This window comes from Fistularia commersonii, chromosome 1, assembly GCF_037954325.1.
Source record: "Fistularia commersonii isolate RoL2024-O1a breed Wild chromosome 1, RoL_Fcom_v1.0, whole genome shotgun sequence".
NCBI lineage: Eukaryota > Metazoa > Chordata > Actinopteri > Syngnathiformes > Fistulariidae > Fistularia > Fistularia commersonii.
In genome coordinates, this window is record NC_141284.1 from 2916765 (window position 1) to 2922764 (window position 6000).

Here is a 6000-nt window from a genome sequence, read left to right on the forward strand (position 1 = left end):
TCCTCGGTGACGGTAACAGTATAAATGTAACTAAATGTAATGTAAAATAAATGTAACGACTGTTAAATAACTCTGCATTTAGCACTCATTCAATTCTAAAATGTAACATGCATGGATGGAAAAATAATATTTTTACTAATGTTACTTGTAGCTTTCACTGCTTTTTTGGATGCGACTTTCATGAACACACTCTGCTGCCAATGTAGTTTTTTTTTTTTAATTTGTTGTTTTTCTGGAGGGCTAACATTAGCATACTTAGCTCCAAGTTTGGTGTCAAAATGCCGACGTAAGGCTGGACTCTGACAACCGGCGCTGCCTCAGAACACAAAAGACATACCGTTTTTTTTTTCCTCCAAACATGTATTCGCCTTTCTATTTTGCAGCCTTCCATCTGCATCAACTTTTCCCTTCCTGGACATTTAGGGATCATTTGTATTTCTCAATTTCTCAAACGGGTCACATGATCAGCATGAATTGTGGGAAATGTCATGATGGTCAATGCACACGTTTGATTTGTTTATTTTAAGACAATCAGACCTTTTAAGACGTTCTCTTGAGTTTGACATGTGATCTACATGGTTCCGTGTTTTGTGTTTCTCACCTGCATCCAATCACAGCTGTCCTGGAGCGAGAGGCGGGGCTTAACTCGGACAGGTCAGCTGTCAATCATAGAGCCACATCTCAAGATGCGAACTGTTTTTGGACAATGGGAGGACGGCGGAGAACCCCATCAACCAGAACTTCAAACTTTCATCATTTTAGTGTTCTAACCATGAACTTGGACTGCAGGAGGAAGCTGGAGAACATGGAGAGAACCCAGGCTGGAGAACATTGAACCTCCACAAGATGGAACCCAGGCTGGAGAACATGGAGAACACAAATAGAGAGAACCCAGTTAACCATCAGCTTGGAACTTTGGACTTTCTTACTTTTAGGCAAGGGTTGTACCCATGTATTTGGGAGGAAGTCGGAGAACATTGAGAGAACTCCTGCAGGAGAACACTGAAACTCCACACAGTCAGAAGCCAAGCTGGAGAACACGGAGAACCCAGACAGAGAGAACCCACTTGACCATTGGCGTAGAACACTGGACTTTCTTACTTTAAGGCTGGAGTGTCAACCATGTGCAGTAAACCCTTGTTTTTCGTTCCAAAAAGAACCCGTGATAGGCAAAATCCGTGAAGTAGAAACCTTTATTTTTTTTTACAATTATTATACAATTAAATACTCTATTATACATCGCTGCTGTCGTCCTTTTTTTTTTTCTTCCTTCTTGATGGAACGAACGGAAGATTCATTAATTCCGTAATGCCGACCTACAGCCGCATGGCTTTTAGCTTCCCTTAGCGTGTCCAGAAGTTTAACTTTATCTGCGATAGATAGCATCTTCCTGCCGCAGGTGCTTTTGTCTTTCCAGAGCGTTTTGTCAACATTATGGGTTTTAGAGAAACTGGAAATTGTAAGAGAATTTGCACGTACGTCATGTAAATTCGGCAAGCTGTTTTACGTCCGTGTGCATATTAAACCGCGACGTTATTGTCGCACAGGTAGAGAAGAAGCGGAGTGACTTTTTAGCCAATCACAATGCAGAACGCAACGCACGACGCAAATCCGTGAAGTAGCGAAACCGTGAAAAGTAAACCGCGTACTAGCGAGGGATCACTGTATTCGAAGAGCGTCGAGAGAACGTGGGCGGGAGAACATGGAGAACTCAATTGACCATTGGCTTAGAACGCTGGAGTTTCTTCCTTTTAGGCATGGATTTAGCCTGTGGGTGAAGGCAGGAGAACATGGAGAACCCAGTCCACCACCAGATCTGGCTGGGGAGCCTTCTGGCTACGAGGCGGGAGCATTCAAACGAAATTTCCATCATCGTATTTTCACGATGAATCCCGGAGAGCATTTAAGCTAACGGTAGATGAAGGAACTCGCGGTTCCCCTTGTTAGCATAAATTAGTCGGCGTCAGAAGGAGACGATCAAACGTTTCCCCCCCGACAACGTGCGGGAACGAACAAAGACGTCTCCGTCTCGCCTCATTGATGTTTATCTTCATTTTTTCTTTTTTTTTCTTTTTTAAAAGCGTGAGAGGCTAAACGTGCGGGGGAAGTATCCCCGGCTTCCCCCTCGCCAGCCTCGCTCCCCAAGGTTTGCATTAAAACATGATAAAATATGAATCAAATAAGGACGAGCCGGAGCCACATATCAAGCGAACCGCCCGTCATATGTAAGCTAGTTTGCCTGGATGGAACCCTATATTTAAAAAAAATAAATTAAAATAAAAGGAAATTACAGCATGGAGTAATGCTGGGATACTGTGGAAAACTTATAGTAGTGTTAGCATGAATAACAGGAGGAATTTTACATGTATACGTACTTTTACACACACATACACATACTGAAGAAATCGCCTCTCTCAGTGTTTCAGTACTTCCTGTCTGTGACAGGAAGCAGGAAGTGACATGCATTTATTTAAATATAAGTGGATTGAGATTACGCTTTGAAGATAATATTTGTAGATTTTGAGAAGACAGTATTTAAACCACTGGCCACATATTTTTCTCGTGCAAAAAAGAACAAGGCTTTTGGGCTGAAACTCAAAAATGGATTCAAGACAAATTTCCATCATCACCAATTTCTTTCTCAAATGTAGACATTTTGTTTACTTTTAAGCAACACAAGTGATTAACTCTGTGTCAATGTTATTTTAGGTCTGGCCAAGTTCTTTATACACAAAAATCAGAATGCAAAAATGTTCCCCAAATTTTACGTTCTTTATAAACGATATTGAACTACAAAAGAAATCCTTTGAACTTATGGAAAAATCCAAAAACTATACAGTTTTTTGACTGATATTCCTTTAGATCAATCGAGTTAAATACAAATTGTATTCCCCATACCACTTTTTTTAATTGTTATTACTATCAATTTTATTATTTTAATTTATGAATTTTTACTCTTACAGTTAATCGATTGTATACAAAATGAATGTCCTTCTGTTTATTGTACAAATGTTTTGTCTGTTTATGTTAAATAAAAATTGTTCAAAAAAAAAAATTGGATAAACGTTAGCTACTTCACTGCTAGTCGCTCCCTGTAGCTCCTCCCACTTGGGGGCGGGGCTACTGTATTTCGTTTTCCATTGGCAACCAATGGTCTCCCTCCTCTGATGGAGCAGGAAGTGGTGGCGCCCCCTAGTGGCCAGGAGGAGACGACACCCGCTGCAATGACGAGAAGACGCAACAGCTCTCGATTAGCGGCATGCTAACGAACATCTCTCACTCTTTATCCTCTTTTTCTCTCCTTCTTCCTCCCTCCCTCCTCCGTTCTGTCCATCCCGAAGGTCCTTCAGAAGAAGAAGGGCTTCAAAGTCTGCATGTTGTCAGAAGAGCCGGCGTCCATTAATATTCCATCAGCGCGGCCCTTTCCACCGCCGCCGCCATCAAATATTTACTCCTGGAGGCTCGTACAGTGTGTGTGTGTGTGTGTGTGTGTGTGTGTGTGTGTGTGTGTGACAGTGCCAGACTGCTGTGAGTGTAATATGATGGAATGAATTGAGGAGGAGAGTGAATACACTTCAGGAAATGAGAAAATGTGTGTGAGTGTGTGTGTGTGTGAGTGGTTGTTAGGGCTGCAGAGATTATTGGTGACCTTGGGAAGTCACTGATAGTAAATCAACTGGAAACTTCATAAATCAGCACTCGGTTCTCAACCTGTGGTCTGAGGAACGGGAAGGCAGGAGGAGGCAGGAGTCACTGTTCAAGTCAGACTCCAAGACAAAGCCTGACTTTTAGAGGGTCAAAGCTTGACTTATAGTCCAAGTCAGAGTCCAAGTCATAGTTGAAGTCAAAGCCATTGCCAAAGCCTGACTTTTAGCAGGTCAAAGCCTGACTCATAGTCAAAGTCAGAGTCCAATTCATAGCCAAAGCCTGACTCTCAGTGGGTAAAAGTCTGACTCTCAGTTCAGAGTCAAAGTCAAAGCCACTGCCAAAGCCTGACTTAGCAGGTCAAAGTCTGACTCATAGTTCAAGTCATACTTGAAATCCTAATCTGATCAGAGTCGAAGTCAAAGCCATAGCCAAAGCCTGACTCTTAGCAGGTCAAAACCTGACTCATGGTCCAAGTCAGACTTGATTAATCCTTTAAGAGTCCAAGTCAAAGCCATTGTCAAAGCCTGACTTTTAGCGGGTCAAAGCCTGACTCATAGTCCAAGTCAGAGTCCAAGTCATAGCCCAAGCCTGACTTTTAGAGCAGGGGTGCTCAATAAATCGATCGCGATCTACCGGTCGATCGCAAAGGAAATACCGGTCGATCGCATGACATTAAAAAAAAAAATTGACGTCAGCCAATCATCAGTCCCGTTGCTCGATTGATATACAAGGCAACCAGTCTGATGACATCTGATTTATTCTGATTAAAATTTCATTGCTTGCAGAATTTCAAATTCATTTTTTTCATTGAAATATTCTTACTTTCAATTAAATGATTGTTTTAGAGTCTCATTTATGACCATTTATATCATATGTTTCCCCCTCAGAGGAGGAAACCTTATGTAATAAAAGTATAATAAGCAAAGTGTGTTCACGTTAACCAGAACCGTGGATAATTAGAGGTCATTAGTATCGAAATTGAATACCAACCATAATACAATTTTACGCTATCGGGTGAATTAATCGCTAACACAACCCACGGCGGAAAGTAAATGTCAGACTGTTTATAGTCTCACACACACACACACACACACACTCACACACACCTAGCGTCTCATTAACACATGATTAGCCAACTTAACGATTAACTCAGCCTTATAATTATCAGCAGGCATTCATGTGACTAATTGCTAAATGATCATAGCTAAAAATACACACACACACACACACACACACACACACACACACACACACACACACACACACAATAGAGATGATTATTGATCAGACGTGTGCAGGCTTCAAGCTGCTGTTGTACGAATTTTTTTTTTAAAAAATGTAAAAAAAAAAAAAAAACATGCTTTCGCTGATAAACAAAAAAAGTTGCGTTTTGCCCGCTAGAAGGAGGAAGTGGGGAAAAAGATTTAAGAAAATAAAAGTCACGGCAGCGACGGGAGAACGGGGGATTAACGCTGGGATTAGTGTTTAGTCTCTGATCAGATTTCCAATTAAAACCAGGATTAGGAAATAAAAGCATTCTTATCCTACATTCTTTCTCTTTTTACTTCGTTGATTTTCCTTGAATAAATTTCAAATACATATTTTGCCGGAAAACGATGTCCTTTTCTTTCCATTGAATAAATTAATAAATAGAGAAAACATTCGTCACCCACTTGTATTTTCTTTTAATATAAAAATGAATGACTAAAAAAACAGATGAAATAAATTGAAATCAATAAATAATTAAAGAGAAATAATTTATTGCCTATTTTCTTTTCTTTTGATATTAAAAGAATTGATAATAAATGAAAAAATATTTCTTGCCAATTTAATTTTTTTCTTTCATATGAATATAAATGATTAATGATTAAAATGGGAAAATAATTTTTCGCCTGGTTATATTTTCAATTAATCCTAATATAAATTCATGAAAACATGAATAAATAAAGAGAAATAATTTCTGCCTATTTTTTTTCTTAAAAATTAAGATGAATTACTGTGTAAATAAATAAATAAATAAATAAATCGACCGACTATTTTTATTTTATTTTGATATTAAAATTAACTACTACATCGATATGTAGAAATAATGTCTTGCCTTTTTTATTTTATTGATAAAAGAAATCAATTGTGGACATCAAGACTATTAAAAAGTAATTTAATTTAAAAAATGTTAACGTGTTGCTCAGGTGATCGCCGTCACACACACACACACACACACACACACACACACACACACAACAAAAGACAACACACCGACAGATCCAACCTCTTTTGTTGCTCTGCGATCGCTGTCTTTCTGCCAGCAAGCGGAAGCTTTTATTCTGAAAATAAAAAGAACATAATCCCGGT